This window comes from Poecilia reticulata, chromosome 1 (assembly GCF_904066995.2).
Source record: "Poecilia reticulata chromosome 1, P_reticulata-male-v2, whole genome shotgun sequence".
In the NCBI taxonomy this organism is placed as follows: Eukaryota; Metazoa; Chordata; class Actinopteri; order Cyprinodontiformes; family Poeciliidae; genus Poecilia; species Poecilia reticulata.
Genome location: NC_088830.1, coordinates 1,806,278 through 1,826,640, shown reverse-complemented (window position 1 = coordinate 1,826,640; position 20,363 = coordinate 1,806,278). Strand labels below are relative to the sequence as shown.

Sequence of the window (20,363 nt, the reverse complement as noted above, 5' to 3'; positions counted from 1 at the left end):
CAAAGTATGGGTGTGACGCTAACCAACCAATTGGGGAAGTTGTAGCCTGATGACGTGCCTCTCCTCATTTGCATTTATTTTTTCCCTAAGTTTTGCGGGGAAATAGAATGTGATAAATAAGAAAATAAGGAAATACTAAATGAATAAGGGGAATTGGAAAATGGGAAAAGTAAAGATTTTTCAAACAAATGTTGAATGAAAAATAGATAAAAGAAAATTGGGTAAATAAAAAAGGGATATATGAGAAATTGATTAATGAAACTGGGAAATAGAAAATCGGGTTAATGGAAAAAGGAAATCAAAAAATGTTTAAATTAAAAAATAGATTAATGAAAAATGGGTAAATAGATAAAGGGATAAATGAAAAAATGGACAAATGAAAAATAGATTAATGAAAAATAGATCAATGAAAAAGAGAAATAGAGAAATTGATAATCGGAAAAATAAATAAATGAAAAAATTGGGTTAATAAAAAAGGGAAATTGAAAAGTGGTTAATTGAAAAATAAATTAATGAAAAATGGGTAAATGGATAAAGGGATAAATAAAAAATAGATAAATGAAAAAGAGAAATTGGGAAATTGATAATGTGAAAAATAAAGAAATGAAAAATGGGGTTAATGAAAAAGCTAAATTAAAAAATGGTTAAATGAAAAATAGATTAATGAAAAGTGGGTAAATGAAAAATAGATTAATGAAAAAAGGGAAATTGAGAAATTGATAATATGAAAAATAAATAAATGAAAAAATGGGTTAATGTAAAAGCTAAATTATTTATTTAACAAATTATTTATTTCACTCAATTTCTTCATTTTTTGATTTATTTTACTCTTTTTATTTATTTCACCCATTTATTTATTTATTTAATTTTGGCTGAAATGGCTCTCCATAATAGTGCGTCTATCCATTCTGTTGGTCAATGATGTTGAAGATGTGTGCATGTTTTTGATAACAGGATTTATGGTTTTTGAAGTTGGTGTTTACCTGGTATATTGTGAACTTCAGAAAATGTCTGCAGCTGTTTGGACCTTTGAGAGGCTGTCACATGAGAGAATACGCCGAGCGATGAACGCTCAGACTAAATACTAATCGAGTTGAACTGCAAACTGGAATTGATTATTGCCAAGTCTTGCAGGTTAGCTGCGGCCCCTGGAACTCACTGGTGAGATGGAGTTGACCATGGAGAAGTTACTTGCTCGGCTCAGCTGGACTGACGACATATTTTGGCTGTTTTGGATTTTGCCATGAGATGTACCAGTGAGACAAAAAATTCATGACATCGACCCGACCCAAAACAATTGCGATTACCTGAATCTGGCTCCCCTATGTTGGCCTTGGAAGGCTGGCCATCTCAGATTCTCCTGGATGATTTGTAAACAAGGCGCTCTCTCCTATCCTTCTCCATGACATCAGTGGACCTGTATCAGAGCCCTACCAAGGCTGGCTGATGACCACTCCATCACTCATCAGGAACCATGGTAGGGGTTGGAGTTCTTGCACAGTGTTGATGGACTTATTTACAAATGCATACATGCACACTGCATAGCTATAAACACTCTGCCCTCAGCTCACTGCCCCCTCCTCCCCCCCCGTCCTTATATTGTCTGCATGTTGCTGTCATGTGCAGAGGTTTTTTGCAAACCCACACTGTGTCTACTTGGACACGGTGTAGGACACAGTGGATTTTTTTCCCCTCAGGCACCTGTCTACCCATGTCATGTCTGGTGTGTTCGTTTGTGTGTTTGTTCTTTGGATGGGTTGTGCTGAAATATGAATTTCCCTCTGGGATTAATACGGTATATTCATTCATTCATTGATAGCAACAATACAATTAGCTACTGGCATTTAAATGTTTTATTCCAAAGTTTATTAAAGATATGAATAACTAAAGACTTGTCCATCCAGCCTTACATGTTGGAGCCAGAGTCTTACCCAAAGAAGGAGAATGAAGAGCCTGCAGAACCAGAACCTGATTCATAACTGAAAGTGTTTGCAAAACTGCCAAAACTGCACATCCATTGTGTGTTTCCTTTAACAATGAAAGTAGTTTGGCACACAGAGCATCAGGATTCTTAGCGCAATTTGATTTGTGTAATTTCTGCATTTTACTATTCTTGGGATCTGACATAACAAAGCACATCTTGAAGCACTTAATTAGTTCAACTGTTGAAAAAAAATGTGTGGGGAAAAAAAAGTGAAAAAAATTAAAAGCTTTTTACAAAATTATCACTGCACGAGGCCTCTGCTTTGTAACAGTTCTTTTAAAATAAAACGCTCGGAAGTGCGTCAGATGTTGACTCATTCCTGACAGGGTTCAAGTGTGGGCATTTTAAAGCTCTTCATTAAAATTCTGAACTGGATAAAATCTAATGAGTTGGTGTGCTTGAATGCTTGCTAGAAGGAAGACGTTTCAGACAAGGTAGCAGTTTGATTGAAAATCTGAAGCAGTGCAGAGCTTTGTGTGAAAGTGGAATGTTGAGTGCAAATTTGTCTGATATAACACTTTAATTGTCTCAGTCCATTACTTCATCAGCATACTCTTCGCACCTCCTTAGGTTCACACACAATACAAATGTATTTAAAGAGGATACAATATGAATTAAAGCCACAAGCGGTGTTGGAGGCCCTCGCAGCTCCGCGCCGCTCCGGCCTATTTGCCACCTCGGGGTTCCTGCACCACCACTCTCTCGCCACCGCTGACGCTCTGCCGCAGTTCCCCCAGCCTTCATGTTTTATGGAGAATGGCCAGATTTGAGGCTTGGCCACGCCCACATACTTTGACATAGGGAAATTCCTTTGATAACTTTTGAGCCTCAGTGCCTCAAGACTGTGCTGACTGAGTTTGAAGCCTGGATCTGGAAAGCTCTAGGACGAGTTCACCCAGATACAACATCAATGAAAAAAGACAAAATGGTGACTTTGATCCAAAATGGGTGACTTCCTGTTGGGTTTTACCATGGCTGCAAGAGACTTTTTTGTAGGTCCTGTGTACCAAGTTTCATAATTGTGGGATAAAGCATGGCTGGGGGCTGATTATTTAAAATATTCTAGGGGGCGCTGTGGAGGGATTAGGCCACACTCACGGCCAAGTCACAGGTCACGCCGTCGTGGCCACGCCCACGCCCTTCACTGGAAACTCTTGGCGCTTTAAAGCAAGTGAGACCAACTTGTTATCAGTCCTCTGACACCAGATCATATTTAGGTCAAGAGAGCCAGAGTTGTATCTTTCCAAGTAAAAAAAAGTCATTTCCTGTTCTGGGGGGGCGGGGCTTATGTGAGGTCAGACTATGATGACATAGGATTGTCAGGCATCCAACAAGGATCACTCATACCAAGTTTGGTGCCAATTGACCTTTCTATGTGAAAGTTGTAGCGGTTGGTTTTCTGTGGCGAGTACGCCAACTTTGGCACCCCTAAACATGTACGAAAACTCACCGTTTTGATAACTTGTAATGCCACACCCCTTATTGGCATCCTGACCAAAAATGAAACCGATAGGTCAAAATCCCTAGGAGGAGTTCGTTAAAGTTCGACTTGAGTAAAACGGAAAAATGTCCAAAATTTGACCTTTGACCTAAAATGGCCGCCTCCCTCAGCATTTTAGGGGGTACCTCCAAGAGACTTATTTTCTTGATTTGGGGAGATCTACCGACATACCAAATGTCAGATCTCTATGACCTACGGTTTCCCCCAACTCACTTTAAGGGGTGCTGTAGAGCCGTTTGCCCCCCCCACTTTGGATTCCACCAGAATCTGAAAATTTTCGTTGGGGGACAATTTTGGGTGAAGTTTGGTGAGTTTTTGAATATGATAAAGCCCCCAAACAGCCCCACAAAGTGACGGAAAAATAATAAGAAGCGCTTCGCTGCTCGGGCCTAAAAATATAGTGTAAGTGCTTCAGAGCATGTATTTTGGCAAGTGGTGATTAGGACTGAAGAAATTCCAATAAGTATGAGAACAGGGTGTTAAAACTGGCTGACTGGATGTTGTGACTTGGGTGTACCGTTTTCAACCTTCACCACATGCAGACCTCACAATAAGTTGATGTTACCATCTTCAAATATCAAGATATTTCATCTTCCCTATATTTGAGAAAAAGTGAAATATAGATACTAATGAATAAAATGTCCAAGTTAATGTTGCATCGAGATTTCAGAGGATGAGTCCAGTATGCCTCTTGAATCAGAACTGCTTGAATACAATATTTGGCAGGTTGCTGTATTTCATAGTTGACATATTTTAAAAGTCATGCAATGCCATCATTTGGTCAATTGGATTAATTCCAACTTCCTTTAATCAATGAACATGATCTATATTTAGGGATATGGTAACCGTATGTGTGTATATATATATATATATATATATATATATATATTAGAGATGTGCCGATCAGGTTTTATCCTGCCGATACCGATCACCCATGAGGGCCGATCACCGATACCGATCACATAATTGTTTTTTTTATCATAAACACTACCGGTTACATTATGTGGAAAAAGGAACCATGAATTCACCTTAATTTAGACAAAAACTTGTTTTTAATAACTTTTTCCTAGAAGAAAACTAAACAAAACAGGCATTGTGCAAATTGTACTGCTATCAATAATACTATCTTTAACAGCAGACAGCAGTCTGTTAAAGATAGTATTACTAGCAATAATTAGGTTCTGAAGAGGCTAAATAATGCAAAGAGCCAAAATAAAATCTCTCAACATTGCCAAAAAATTCAAGTATAAAACATAACATTCTAAGGCAAATACAGGATCCATTACAATAAACAATCCAGAGTTACTGAATGAAAACTTCCTGTTAGCATGGCGGCTAGCTGATTACTGCTAGTTCTGAGTGGCTGTTTCTGACTGAGCAGAGTAATTATGCAGAACAGGGAGGAGATCGATTACTTTTTCAGAGATTATCTGTCTCATGTTAGGTCAGCGAAAGTTTTAATACGTATGTAAAAATTTTTTTTTTTTAGGTTAGATGCTGCAGCTTTAAACAGAGGTTCGGTGTGAGAGTCACTACCAGGTGGAGCAGAAGCAGCGCTCCGTCTGTGAAATATTACTACCTGTAGTGCGTAGCAGCGGTTCAACAGCGAGAGCAGAACCAGCGTCTTACACCGCAGCTCGAAGACTTAAATAATTTTGCAGGTTATTTGTTTACCTTTCTGACCGTCATGCTAATCCGGGTGAGTGTTTGTTGCTGTGCGCTGCTTTACCTGCTATCTGATCCTCCATATGTCTTTTTTACTGCAGTGAGCCTCGATGTAACCAAATGCAAATTCTTGCAATTTTTTGACTGGTCTTAAGATTTTGATCAGGAGTGTATATACACACACACACACACACACACTTCTTTTTCTTCGTTAACTTGTAATTTACAGGTTTAAAACCAAATTTTGATCCAAATTTTTTATTGTCTCTGTTGAATTAAAAAAACGTGTCCTCTCAGTTAATTCATGCTAATCTTCATTCACTTTCTTAATCTTCTATTTACTATGATTGATATGAAAAGAGGGTTGAAGTTTAAACTTATATGGTAATAGGAGCCTGGTTTTCATCATGCCAAAACCTCCTATAAATATTTAGTGTATGCTTTATTATGTATACATAAAGTACTACAGAAAGCATTTAACAAGGAAATACAAATGAAGTACATTAAGATATGCACAGATATTACGCCTGATTATGCTATCATGTTGCTATTAAATATACAAAAACACAAAACACTCACTGCTGTAGGGTAATGCAATCATGCAGATATAAACAAGCAAATGCATACCACACTTCAACAGGAAAAATCTGGTATTGTCCTCTTCTAGAAAAAAGTACACCTTGCATCCACATATTTAACAAAGGTTTACCCTTTCTGCTTCCTTACAAACTTTTTATACCAAGCTTCCAGGTCAGGATTTGTTTACACATGCATTTTGTTAGTGAAGGACGAGTGCAAAAGTGACACACAGAAACCAGTAAACACATGCAGAGGGAGAGGTTTTTCCATATCATTTGATGAGACAGAGGTTGGTATTGTCCTCCACTATCATTTTGACTTAAGGGGTAGATCTTTTAACTGAAACACTTAAAGGACATACACATGAAAGCTACCACAGACACACACCAAAAGCCCATAACACATCTCCCAAGGTTCCAGATTTTCAAACCAAGATTGGATGCAGTAATACATTAGCATATATTTAAAACACAGTGCATTCACAGAATAGAAAGGAGCAGCACAGACAGCGGCTGTGCTCTGCATCGCCCCTAAAGCGACAACAGCAGACGTTGAAAACACCAATACACCAGACACACACTGGTCCTACAATCTTTTACAAAAGACAGATGCCAAACAAGACTTCCCCTGGCCCTGTTATTTCCTTTGTTTTTCTGTGTCTTCACAGTTCCACAATCTCATCCCGTTCCCTGAAGAGTGGGGAATCCTCCCACATCTAGGAACACAGAGAGCCTGAGATAAAGCTGCAGCTTTAAAGCTGCTCTGCAATAAACAGATTGGAACAGACAAACCTGGCAAAGAGCGCCTTGTAAAATCATTCTACTTTTGTTATTTATCTATCCATACCAGACCAAAAGAAAATGCATAATTGTGAAGAGAAAAGTAAATTGATTGGTTGAAATCCATTTTTAAATCTTGCCAAAGCTGCAGTAGCAAACTTTTGAAAGAAATATTATTTTTCATATTTACTGAAACTGTCTTTAAGTCCAGACAGTACAATGCAAAACAGATAATCTCTGAAAAACTCAAGCTGCCTGCCATGAATGCGCAGATTAGTTCACATGGCATGATTGACAGCGCTAAGACCCTCCTCCTGGCAATGATTGGTTGTTTCTGACTAGGAGCGGTGCATTTCTGCAGACTGCTGTAGTATCACAGGGTGGAGGGAGAGGGCCTAGATTTTTTCACAAATTATCCGTCTCATATGTTGTCAAGACACAGAGATAGTTTCAAGAAGTATGTATTACATTAAACATACATTTGTAACAGTTATATACTGCAGCTTTATGATCTGGACTTTGACTGAGCCATTCTAACACAGGAATCTGCTGGAAGATGTCTTCTGCAGTCTCTTAACAGTTTGTCTCCCAGAACTGGCCTGTCTTCAGCTCTATTACTCTTCATCAACTCTGGCTAGCATGAAGAAGAAAAGCATCCCAACATGATACTTGGTGTCATGATACCAAGTATCATGATACTTAGTATCATGATACTTGGTGTCAATATGGTGCATTGTGCAGCACCAGCCTTAATTCCATTGCATTTGCATGTTGAGCAGAAAGTACAATTTTGGTCCTCTGACCGGAGCACCTTCTTCACAAATGCTTGCTGTGTCCTGCATATATAATGTGATGAACAATATATAGATTTTCTTTTGATTTTCATTAAAAAAAAAAAAAAAAACCTTTAGCTCACTCTAAGGTTTCCAATTTTTTGTAGGAATGATAACTTATGTAAACAAAGGCTTTTGCTCTCTAAAACTTCTCCAGAGTTGGGTTGTGGAGAATCTATGGTTAATTCTTTTCTTGCCAATCAGTCAGTTTAGGTTAGTCTTAAACTGTGGTCCCAGACCACTTGTCATCTAAGGACACCCCCTACTGGTACATGGGTACTGCAGGTAAACAATTGTTTATTTGGCATGAGTTAGCTTAACCCTCCTATTATGTTCGTTTCTGAGGTACAGCAATAATGTTCGTGGGTTAATTTGACCCGGGGAGTGTTTTATCATGCAATAGTGTCAGAAACCAAAAAATTCCTCCAAAACATTTTTTTATCTGATTATTAACTGTAATGCTAACCATCTCAATCAAAATTTGTGCAATTATGTTTTTTTATTTCTCAAAAATTAAGGATTAATGACGACAACTTACTCAATTACTCATTTGGACATAAAAAATGGGATTTACATTTTTCATGTCCACTGAAAAAAACCTAGACACAAAAAAACAATAATTTCCTTGAAAGTGATCTTAGGTAAATTTTTTTATATTACATAAAATGTTTTTTTTCAAAGGGTGATCTTTATAATTGAACTTGAGACACACATACTGTTCCGGGTCAAATTGACCCGCCAATTAAAATCGAGATAAATGAGTCATGCAGAGAGTATTTATGTTTTCCTCCACTTCTACCGAGTGTCCACTCAGTGTGGGTGGAATTTGCCCACGGGAACAGAATAGGTTCCCGTCAAAAGTTGTATGAACACCTGCTTTCTCGCAGTTCATTGTGAAGTAAAGAGAGCAGGGAGAAAGTGGGTTTGTGTGTGTCTGCGTGTGTGTGGTGTTTGTGTGGTGAAATAAGGTTCATAGCTGTAAGGAAACAAATAGAATTGGACATTTTTAATCTTTTTTTGCACTTTAACTTGACTGCCGGGTCAAATTGATATGTAGAGTTCACCTATTAAGACAAATAGAAAAGGTTTCATGCAATAAAAATACTTGCATCTATTTTAAAAATATTTTTAAACTTTAAAACGGGTCAATTTGACCCGCAACATAATAGGAGGGATAATAACTGTTTAAAATAATAACAGATAAGTGGATAAGTAAACGGTAGGACAAAAGTCTCAGTGAGAACTATTTGTTTTTTTATGACTTTGCTTGCTAATTATGCTCTGCACATGTCATCAGGTATTACATTTAAAATTAATCAGCAATTAAATACAATAGATAATCCACACAACACTTGTAGTAAAGAAAAACCTCTTGTTTTCCATTTTATTTCCATCATTTCAGATCTTAGAATACACTGACAGAATTTGTAAATAACTCAAAACTCATACAACATCTAAATACACTACGCTAAAAGTTGTGTTTATGACATAAAACATGGAAAGGCTTAAGACATGAATACTTTTGAAAGGCTTGTCTGTTGCTTAAATCACACAGGTGTGAAATGGTAGAGAATTTCCAGAGAAAGGACAAAGGAGCGAGCTGACCTCAAAGTGAGCATTGCAGCTTTTTCATTTGACTGACCATTTAACACCACCTAAACGACCAAGTCTGTAACTGTGTGTGAGGCTGACACTGATCTATCTGTTCTGTGATCAATCCATCATGAACACATGACCTGCAGATTAAATCACCTCAACAGGGAAACGGATTACTCTTTTCCAGAAAGAGGGCAAGAAATACACCCAAACATCTGAACAAACATTTTAACACACACATACACACATAATCTAGGGTATCAAAAAAGGTCAAGTGTTGGTCATTGACTTCTGATCCCTACCATCAGTTACACAGACAAGATGAAGATCTACCTCATGTGTGTACATGTTCATGTGACTGTTTGTGTATGGCTGCTGACGCCAGGTCTGTGTTAGAGAACTCGCTTTTTTACTCTCACTCATAAATTACTTGTCAGCTGCAGAATAGATCGAACCCAAGAGAGGGAAGGTGGCAGGGAATGAGAGAAAAGATTTTCTCCCTTTTTTGAAACCATCAGAGAGACTCATCTGTTAGAACAGCATCAGAGGAGGGCAGGCTTAATTAAAGACACAAATCCCATTATGAATGATTAATTGAAGCACCACAAGTAAAAAAAAAATCAGTGAGGGTCCCTTGCATACAAACACACTCACAAACCTGGAATCATTGATGTACAACTAGACACCAATAGAACTGCATGTTTTTTGTATTGTCTGAGAAAAAGTGCAAAAGAAAAAAAAAGATGATGAACTGACAGAATTAATCAGAGCAAAGGGAGCTGATGGTGTAGAATAAAGTCTATTAAGGGAGAAATATCGGTGGGGTATCATGGCCAGCTTCTGGTTAGAGCAGAATAGAAACGCAGGAGAAACAGAACACATAGTAGCTGAGCATTTGCGATGGAAAGAGGATTGATGTCTTCGACAGTGAAAAGACCAGAGACAGTATACAAGTCAGACTATAAGGGGCCTTAATAATGCCACAGATTATTACCAACATAGAACAGCAGATCCAAATTAAATTCATCCCTGCAGACACACATTAGAGTCAATGGAGATGGGCATTTCAACACTGTTTCTAAATCACATACTTTCTGTTCCTAAAACATTTATTGAACATTACAAACAGCACAAGTATACCATGGGTCTCATGCATAAAGCGTGTGTGTACACAAAAAATGTGCGACTCCATATTTTACACACAAGTCAACATGTATAAAAATGAACTTTGCGTCAAAGTTTGCATAAATATACGCACACATTTTCGCTGGTGTGAAAATGTGCTGCAGCCACGCAAACTTTTTCTGTGGACAATATCAAACTACTAAGAGTCAAAACTCATCTAAATACAATGAAATCTGACAACTTTCGGTGTTACTTAGACCAAGAAGCACTAAACCGATGTTTTTCGTGATTTTAATATTTTATTGTTTAAATGTACGCCGAGTTTTAGTGTGAAAACTGCGCATGAGGCCCATGCTGTTGTTGCATCAACCTTCCAAACCTCTCAGGTCTTCTGGTTCTGCTTTGCATCCCCAGAACCAGAACCAAACATGGAGAAGCAGCATTCAGCTTCTATGCACCACAAATCTGGAACAAACTTCCAGAAAAATGCTAAACAGCTGAAACATCGAGTTCTTTTAAATCTAGACTAAAAACTCAGGTATTATACAATTAAAATTTGATTGCTTGATACATGTGTACCCCAAGTCAGAAGAAACCGACTAAGTGGTTCGTATTCTTACTATTCACAACATCTTTATTTTGGCCTTTTCTAAAAAAAATATATAATTAAACAATCCAACAACAAACAGCTTCTTGGGCTCCCATTGTAACTTTATTCTGAAGAAAAAATTACAACAACAAAAACAACAACACTACAACAATGCAGTTTGTCTTGAAAGCCAATTAAAAGATGGACAGGTTCATTAAGCTTTTATATGTGGCAATCACTACAGTGGTTAGCTATAGCATTTGTTCTGTGTGTTCTTGCTTATTAGCAACTTCATTAGTCTTGCGTGTGACCCCATACACTCCCACCAATTGGCTAACCCGTTTAAATGGAAGGAGACATTCCCTTCCTCCCCCATACACACATGACCAGCAGAGAGCTTTTGATGGTGGCCTGTAGGATAAAATTGATGGTGAGGAATTTGAAGAGAATAAAGCAGAAAAGAAAACCAGGTGGTGGTAATTGGAAAAAGAAGAGTGGTGTGGGGTTTTCAGGCAGCTGTTTAGAGAGGTTCCTCATGATCAGGAGGTGATCCCAGATGGCTGATCATCTACAGTTGACTAGGGAGGCAGGGAGGAAGATACTTGGTGTGTCACATGGAAAGCGTGAAACACCAAGGTGTTGTGCTTGCAAGATTAAATCTTTTGAACTGATGCAAACAAACCACTGAAACTTGTTTTATGAGGCTGTTGACTAATAGAGTCATTTTACTCATGCAATGTGAGCTTATTTTGTTTTACCAGTTTTCTTCTTTTCTCACAGAACTATGAAAGAGTCTTTAAAACATGCTAAATATTATCTGGTTTATGAATGCTGAAGGTAGAACTAAAAGCTCTGCTAAAACTATTGTTACTGCAATGTTTACAGAACAACTTTTACCATTCGTTCCACAATCAGCTGTAGCAGACCGCTGGCACAGTTTAAAAAGTATTTTATCAATTTATTATAAGAAATTTTATTACTTATAATAATTTAATCATAGCTAGTGTAAAATGCAAGTACAGAAAAACTCAAATAAATGAACATAAAGAATACAGCAGTGAAAAAATAGAAGAACAGTCATAAATATACAAAAGGCCCAAGCAGTATAGCAATATGTCTTAAGGTGCTATAAACCAGTCAACATTGACTTTTTTATTCAGAAATAGTTTTACTATACCACATTTGTGCAATATCAGCACACAGTTACAAAGAGCAAAGCAATGCATGCCAGGGTGGATATAAGCTTTATTGCCTTCAACAGCTAAAATAATTTTAAGTGGAATAAAGATCCAATGGCAGCCAATGTTTTCAGACTCCTGACTATCTCAGCTTGGCACATTTACTAAGATACAACAACTTGCCAAATTCCACTAAAGTTGCCTCTCAGTCATCTTGTCAGATTTTAATTCAGAGATGCATTGACTTACAGGCATGTTTTTTTTTTAAAAGTACAACACTTAAAAACATGTCTTAATTGTAAGGATGGAAAAACACAACTCTCCCTCCACGTCTAATTTTTAATGCCATTGCACCGTACACAAGGCAACTTTCACCTCTTCAAGTAATTGGTTCTTACTCATTGTCGATAGAAGTACGAGAGGATACTTTTGTATCTATGCAATACTTAATGGAAGAATAGTTTCAATTTGCAATAACTGTAAACAATTGAGCATAGCAAGAGTTTCTTTGGGTGCGTTCACACTGCAGCCTCAAGTGACCCAATTCCGATTTTTTTGCCGGGGCCGTTCACACTGCCAGTAAATGCGACCTGTATGCGTTCTGCAGTGTGAACGGGCAAACGACCTGAAAGTGTCCCGCATGCGCAGTAGAGGGCACCATAGCGTCAGCGTTCTCAGTGTTCTGCCAACCGCCATAAAAAGAAGTGCTCAGTGTTTGCGGAAGTAAACATGGAGCCTAACGGTGGAGCTTAGCTTACACATTTGAAATTGTTGTCCAACCGGAGCAGCATATTAACAACTTAATCCTCATTATAGTCCGTCATAGTTGTTTTTCTTCCCGCTTGCGAATATCAGGACTCAGAATAGTGAGCTTTGTTGAGAATCGGTGACGTTAAGTTCGGATGAATGAGACCGAGACGTTAGGTCGCATTTGAATCTGATACGTGTCGGATATGGGTCGCATTCGAAAAAGAATCCGACCTGTGCTGTTCACACTGCCATCAAAAGATCGGATACAGGTCACATTACATCAAAAAAATCGGAATTGGGTCACTTCAGGTTGCAGTGTGTCTCGAATAAAACTACATTTAAGCTGGACTTCATTCAGAATGATGTCAAATATAGCTTGTTTATCGTCAAAGAAAGAGGTACAGTTCTATATTAAAAGGGACATATGTAGAATCAACTTTTTTTTTTGCTTTAATGATGTTATTCCCTCATCACAAACAAACTTGGAATGTCGCCTTTATTATTTCATGCATATTTGAGGAATCCTTTAATCTACAAGGCAACCATTCAGCTGTTCAACACGCCCGATTGGACGTAGCACTGCCTTCAAGATGCAGCTCTTCCTAGTAGCTGCACACTGCATGAAAAGTGGGATTTTCGATAGCTATTGACACCTATTGGTGCCGTGTGCCTAGAAGACTATCAGCAGGAGTTTTTTGTCAGAATGGGAAACGGTAGGGAACTGTGAAGAACTAACAGAAACTGTGTGTCCGTGTTGACCCATCATCCCTCTGCCCTTGGGCCTAGGAGAAGCTTTCATATTTAAAAGAAGTTGTTGGAAGCCATGCAAATTCAAATCATCTATTGAGTGCTGGCCTTTCCGACTATTTTTCTGGTGTAGTTCACCCATTTTCCCTTCTGTGCACTGCCCAGGTCCGTTTACCAGTTCTGGGGTCTGACCAAAACCCCTCAGTGTTATTACTTTGAGAAATAATTAGATTTGGTTAAGTATAAAACAGGCATTATTGCCAAAAATGTTTAAATGTTGCAACACATACAAATGGAACAAATACAGAGTGACATTTACCATCCACACTTAGCTTAGCCACACTTAGCTCACCTTAGGGGAGTAACCAAGTGTGCATCCCAAGTACAATTTTCAGGGTAAATCTGATGATACATTGTAAGCATTGCATGTCTGTCAAGTTCATCCAAGATTGTGTGGTGGAATGTTGATATTACAAAGCACCTTAATGTCCTGAACACCTGTCTCCAGGGACCAGACGCAGTCATAAGCCAACTATATTCGCACATCAAAGCCTTTGGAACCAAGCTGCAACTGTTTGAAAGACACCTGTCGCCGACCCAATACTGCACACTTTTCAGTGCACAATCATGACTAGATTCCCACAAAGCAATGTCAGTGCGCAAATGAGGTGGTACGCATCAGATATTTCATCCCTGGCTGAAGAGTTTTCGGGATTTTGCAGCTATCGAGAAGGAGTTCGCTCTTTTTTTCATCACCTTTCTCCATGGACACAGATGATATTCCAGACCCTTTGCAGCTGGAGCTCATTGAGCTACAGTGTGACGCAGAGAGCCGCGGTCGGCACCAGCAGCTTTCTTGTAAAATTCCGCTTCTATTTAAAGCGGAACTCACAAATAGACACAAGGGGGATACTTCACAGGCATCAGGTAAAATATGTTACACCAGTTAAATTGACAACAAAAATAAATAGTCAACCACTCAGAATAAAATTTTGTTTGACTTTTAGCCACAATAATTTATTACAAAAAACCACAAACTAAGAAAATAATCTTTATCTTGATAAATAAATCAGTAACCAAAATTTACTCAAAATAGGTTTAGGATAGATTTAATTCACTCAGTTCATGTCAGTAAAGAAACCCAAATAGATAAATGTTCAAAACTCTCGATCCTTATTACTCCGAATATTGCCCACAAAAGAGTTCCATATCCTGGGAGCCTTTCTCCCTTTTAATCCAAAGTCCCAATCCAAAACGAAAAATCCAACACGTCAAAAAACCCCTCCCCAAAAAATTAGAAAAAGGAGTGGTACCACAAAAAATCCCCCAAAAAGAAACGTAAAGTCCAGATCTCACCGGGAATGTCTTTTCTTTTCCTCCCCGGTAGCGATCTCTCGATCCGTCGGCGTCCTCTAGCCAATTGGCGTCCTCTTGCACCTGGCGGCGTTTCCTGGATGCGAGCTCCAATCCAGCTCCTAAAGCGCTCGATCCGCGGTGCTGGGGCGAACTTTGATTGCTGTTTTATCTCTTTTCTTCGATTTGTTACTTATTCTAAACGTTCAGGCAATTCAAGTCTCCCGCTGCACGGACTTGACGGTGAGCGTCTTCCTCTCTGATTTGCGCCACTCCCCGCTCCGACGCACACGCCCCTTTTTATACATTAATATCAGCCACACCTAAAAAACCAATATGACCTGCCCAAAAATCAGTTTTAGAAGTGGAAATACGGAATATTTTTTCAACAAAATAACAACTTTTATACAAACCATATGATACATTTACCTTTCAATGTATTTATCCAGGAAAAAAACAAACATAGTGGTTATGTTACATTCTCTTGCCAACTTTTACCCACAGCTGGATAAGGACGGGTTTCGAGAGATTCGAGCATTTGGTAAGAAAATGCTAAGCTTGTTTGGGTCGACATATTTGTGTGAGAAGACATTCTCGGTTATGAACTTAAATAAGAGCCGTGTGAGGACACGGCTAACGGACTCTCACTTACGAGACATCTTGCGCATCACTACCACTGCCTTTGAGCCAGACCTGGCCTGCAGTCCAGATCTCAGTATCACCCATCACATTAATGCAGACAAGTCATTTGTCATTTACAATAAGTCTCTGAATAAATTTTGTTTTATAAGATCAAAATCAGGCATAAATTCAGACAAGTTTTCAGTTTTCACTCCAGAATAATAAACTTTTAAAAATGTAATCAACATATAGTTACTAATGTCAAATGAGCCCTGCACTTGTTGATATGACTATTACTTGCTCATTTCTGTTATTTTATTTAAAGATTCTGTAAATATTGAACTGCCATGGTGAGATATTTTTTTATGTTTCAAATGTAATTTGCACTCAAGAGTACATTTACTTCTGTTTAACTGTTAGAAAAAAGTTTGTGTTAAAAAAGTGAAATTAAGTGATTATTCAATTGCATATGACATGCATATTTCAAATGAACCAAAAGACATGCTGAAGATTGCTGAAATTAAAATAAAAAAGCAAATGTGAAACACAAAATGGCTTGCTGGAATTTGTTTAAATATATTGCTGTTCTATGTAAAGAATGTCTGCCAAGGTCGGCCCCCCTACATTTTTAACACACCAAATCTGGTCCCCTTTGCAAAAAGTTTGGACACCCCTGTTTTAGACCAAGCATGAAGGAAAACCTGACTACTTCCTGTACTAGCCTTCTTTATGCATGCACTTAGCATACTACCACTACCTTCTGGATGGATGAAATTATCACGTTTGTGCAATACAATTATCACATTTATACAATATTTTGTCACGTTTGTGCAATATAAGTATCACATTGTACAATATAATTATCATGTTATAGCTTGATAGTGCTTGAAAATTTATTTTCCTCTGTGACAGCAATATGCTTCTGTATAATCTAATTCTGAAACATTTAGAAAAAAGCTGTGCTGTAACAAATGGCTGTAAAAACTACAGCATGAAAATACAGCAAGATGGCTGGGTTTTGAAAATACAGCTTTTTGCTTATGATCTGAAATGCGTATGTAAATTTATATGGGACGTGATTGGACCGCTGGATCACGTGTGGAAATTTACAGCTGTACTGTTAATTTCATAGACATAATATAAGAGTAGACCCCGCGTTGGCTGCTCCGGCACAGGAAATACGGTGGCCATCTTGGAGCGGTATATCCTCCTACTTTGCTCAATCAAAACAGCAGAAGATGCCTCAGCACTGAGGGCACTGTTGTTCTGATCGATGGACTATTGATGTGAGGGCTCCACAGACAGCATTTCACAAGTAAGATGGACATATTATTGTGTATATATTGTGATTGGAATATTACTTTACTGTATTTATGTCCTCTGGCGAGATACCAGCTAATATTAGCTACAGTGCTTGGTGTAATACAGGGTTCAGCCCCGCTATGAAGGCTAACTAAGATTCTGTAAATCTAAAAAAAAATAATTATTCTCTAAGATTGACTTAGATTATCTGACACAAGAGCCTATATTAGAAATGAAACAATGTAACATATATTATAAAACGTATATTATGTGTTATAACATTCACCAGCAAAGTTTACACAGGTGGATAAGACTATTATTTATATGTAATTCTTTCACTAGTAAGATACATCCTAAATCTTCCGTTTTTGTTTTGAAAGTTTCATAAAGACACAATGTGAGGAAGAAGAGAGAGATATCTATAAAGAGAGACAGATTCACTGCAGCACGGATGAATCTCGGATCGGATTTTGGACTCGATCTCAGCTGCTGAATCTCTCTGAAGCTAGAAGTCGTCGGTTGGAAAACACACACACACACACATATATATATATATATATATATATATATATATATATATATATATATATATATATATATATATATATATAAACATGTATCCAATATATATTATTCAGTATTAATCATGATTTATTTGTGCCATTATTAATCATTATTTAATTGTGTTTGTATAGTTATATAAATATGTATTGATATTACTAAATAATTTATTAAATAAATTATGAATGGCTGTGTGCTTTGTAATATGCTCATCATACATCAATACCATAATATTCCATTCCTATTCTATTGTTATAGTCACTAAGCATATTTAACTATGCTGAACTTAAAAACATACTTAAATAATACAATTGTTTATAAATGTAGCTTTGATAGATGTTTGAATATGGTTTCCAGTAACAAAAAAGCGTGTTATGATCGATTAAATGCGCTGATACGTCATTGTGCTGCTAAACACATAACGCTGAGTGGAGTGGTGTATCGCTCCAAGATGGCCGCCCTAAATCTCATCAGCGACAATAGGCGAGAGCGGTCCATGAGGCATCTATCCTTATATTATGTCTATGGTTAATTTTCAATGTATAGTTGCATTGTGGGATATTTACCAGCTGGAGGCGAACTTTCAGGGGCTAGAGGGTGGGGCCAACAAGTACTTTTTAAAAAACATTGTATTGCAGTTATGTGGTTGTGTACGAAAATATATTTTATGTGGTTATATTGAGCTACTCTCGCTTGTTTACTAAAGCTAACTTCGGTTATTTCTCAGCTAGCATTATGTGCAACACAAGTGCTTTTTGGTTCAGTAAACCTAGAATATATAGATGGCTATATTCTGGTCTTTTTGCGGAAGTTGTTTGAGGGTACGATGCCTCAACTGTTTTTTTATTTTTATTTTCTCTAGCACATAGGACTGTCAACGTTAACGCGTTAGCGCACGGGATTAACCTGAACATTTTAAGGCGTTAATATTACATAACGCTGATTAATGATCCATCTATTTTGACATCACAGCCTCTCTCCCGCAGAGGGTTATCTAGTTCACAGCAGCATGTTACACAAGGGGAGCTACGAACAGCAAAATACTTTTTCAGCGACAGCAGACGGCAACAAGAGTTAAAAAGTTTAAACTTTCTTGTCTTGGGTCTTTAGCCAACGTTGTGCACATCTAGTTTATTAGCCTGCAATTTCACGTGCACGAACCCCTAACCCTCATCACAGGAAATGAGTGTAGAGGAACATTTTCAAACCAAAGTTTAAAACAAACTGATTTTCTATAAACCTGGAAAACTAAGAATCTTCAGACATGTTTGGTTTGACACAACAAAACATTTTTTGAGAATGTGCATGTTTGATACCGCCAAGGGTGTCATCACAAAAGGGTGGGCCATATAAGATCTAGAAAATTAAACAGATCTAATAAAATAGATCTTATCTATCAGTTGGCTTCTGAACATGTTTGGTACCACTTGTATGCATATGTAGTGGAGTAAATTTCTTTTAGTTGCTTTTGAGTATCGGAGACTACAAATGCAAGATAACTGCTTGGATTTTAAATTGTTGGCGTGCAGCAAGAGCGGTTTGCACAGCTGTGTGCATATTTATATTTCAGGCTTACAAAGTTAGACATGGTGATTAATTGTGATTACACTATTTTCCGGACTATAAGGCGCACCTAAAAGCCTTACATTTTCTCAAATATCAGCAGTGCGCCTTATAATCCGGTGACCCCTGTAGTCTGGAAAATACGGTAATCAGCCAGTGCCAGATTCTGCTATGGGCGACGTGGGCAACCGCCCAGGGTGGCATGTTGTGGGGGTGACAAAACCAACCCTCACCTCTCTCACCACCCCAGATACTTTAATTATCTGTATCTCACTGTAACTTCCATCCTTCTGTCCATAGACTAATGAATGGAAGAAGATGGAACATTGCCATCTCACTGTATCTGCCAACCTACAGATGGAGGCACAGAAGGTACAGAAGGTGTCTCTGTCTGCAAACAGTATATGGATAGAGACAGAGGAATGTATATGTCTATGGAAATGTCTCTGTACCTTAGTATTAAGTTAAAATTAAAACTAATATCACTGAACATTGTTATTTTTCAGGAAACTGCATCAAGGGCACAAGCGGGTCGAGCAGCGCCTTTTGCCACAGAGAGTATTTTTTCATAGGTGAGAACTATTTCAGTAATGCCTTTACGAAACAAATTTGTTAATTCACAAGAATCTAATCTAAAAATGTAATATGTACTTAAAAAAACAAAAGGGTAATTTTAAACAGTTTCCCATCTGTTTTTAAGCGATTCATAGGCCTCAACCCAGAAAGCAGAACAAAAGCTACAAACAGAAAAGTTACATCAAATACAACAGGACGACTTATGAAAAACACTAGGACAGCAGTGAACCCGTGTCTCCATTCTCCTCCTTCGTGGACTACCTATAATTTTTCTGATGTGGTAAAATTGCACATTTACACACAATCAGTTCTCTTACTCCATCTCTCTCCCTGTCTGTATTTTTCTCTGCCTGTCTCTCTGTATCTGTCCTGTCCATTTCTAATAGACAGACAAGAAGACAGCTACAATGAAAGGTCAGAGAGAGTGTCTGTCCACCAAGTCTTTCCTTTTCATTCTTTAACTGACATAAATGCAGTTTAATGTGCTGTTCATCTCATGTATTAAAATATGTTTTTCTTCTTTATCTTCTAGCAACCCTTTGATGATTTCTGGAGAAGTTCAGGACGAGACCTACTCAGAACACATCCATGTTGGTTTTGTTTGGCTGTTCACAAAGTCTTAAACTTGCCCACATGTTTAAGATGTACTGTTGGGGTTCCAAGAAATTTTTGTAATGTGTAACTTCAATATTTGACATTGCTGGATCCCTTCCTTCCTTCAAAGGAAAAAAACAACAGACATTTAGAATTTTGACTGCAAGTTTTCATGAAAAGCTGGTAAAACATTGATGTCATGACTTTGCTTGGGAACTTTGACGTTTGGGTACTTTTGTTTTAGTAGACATTATTTAATTAATTGTATTCAATGTAATATTACCATGAGGGTATGAGGTATGTTTTTAGATCAGAGTATTTTTCACTTTGGTTGCAATACTTTGATTTCTATGTAACAAGGAAATATTGCTGTTGCAAAGTACTTTATTTTGTGTTGCCTCAGTTTGAGATTTAAATTGACAATAAAATAAAGCAATTTTAAAACATACATGTATTGTTTTTATTAG

At 37.7% G+C, this 20,363-nt stretch overlaps 1 protein-coding gene across 2 annotated transcripts in view; it reads right to left on the bottom strand.

The window, feature by feature from the left end:
• The window catches only part of LOC103462363 (protein sidekick-1), a 592,150-nt gene that overhangs the window by 469,306 nt on the left and 102,481 nt on the right, over positions 1 to 20,363 (bottom strand). The window lies entirely within an intron of this gene.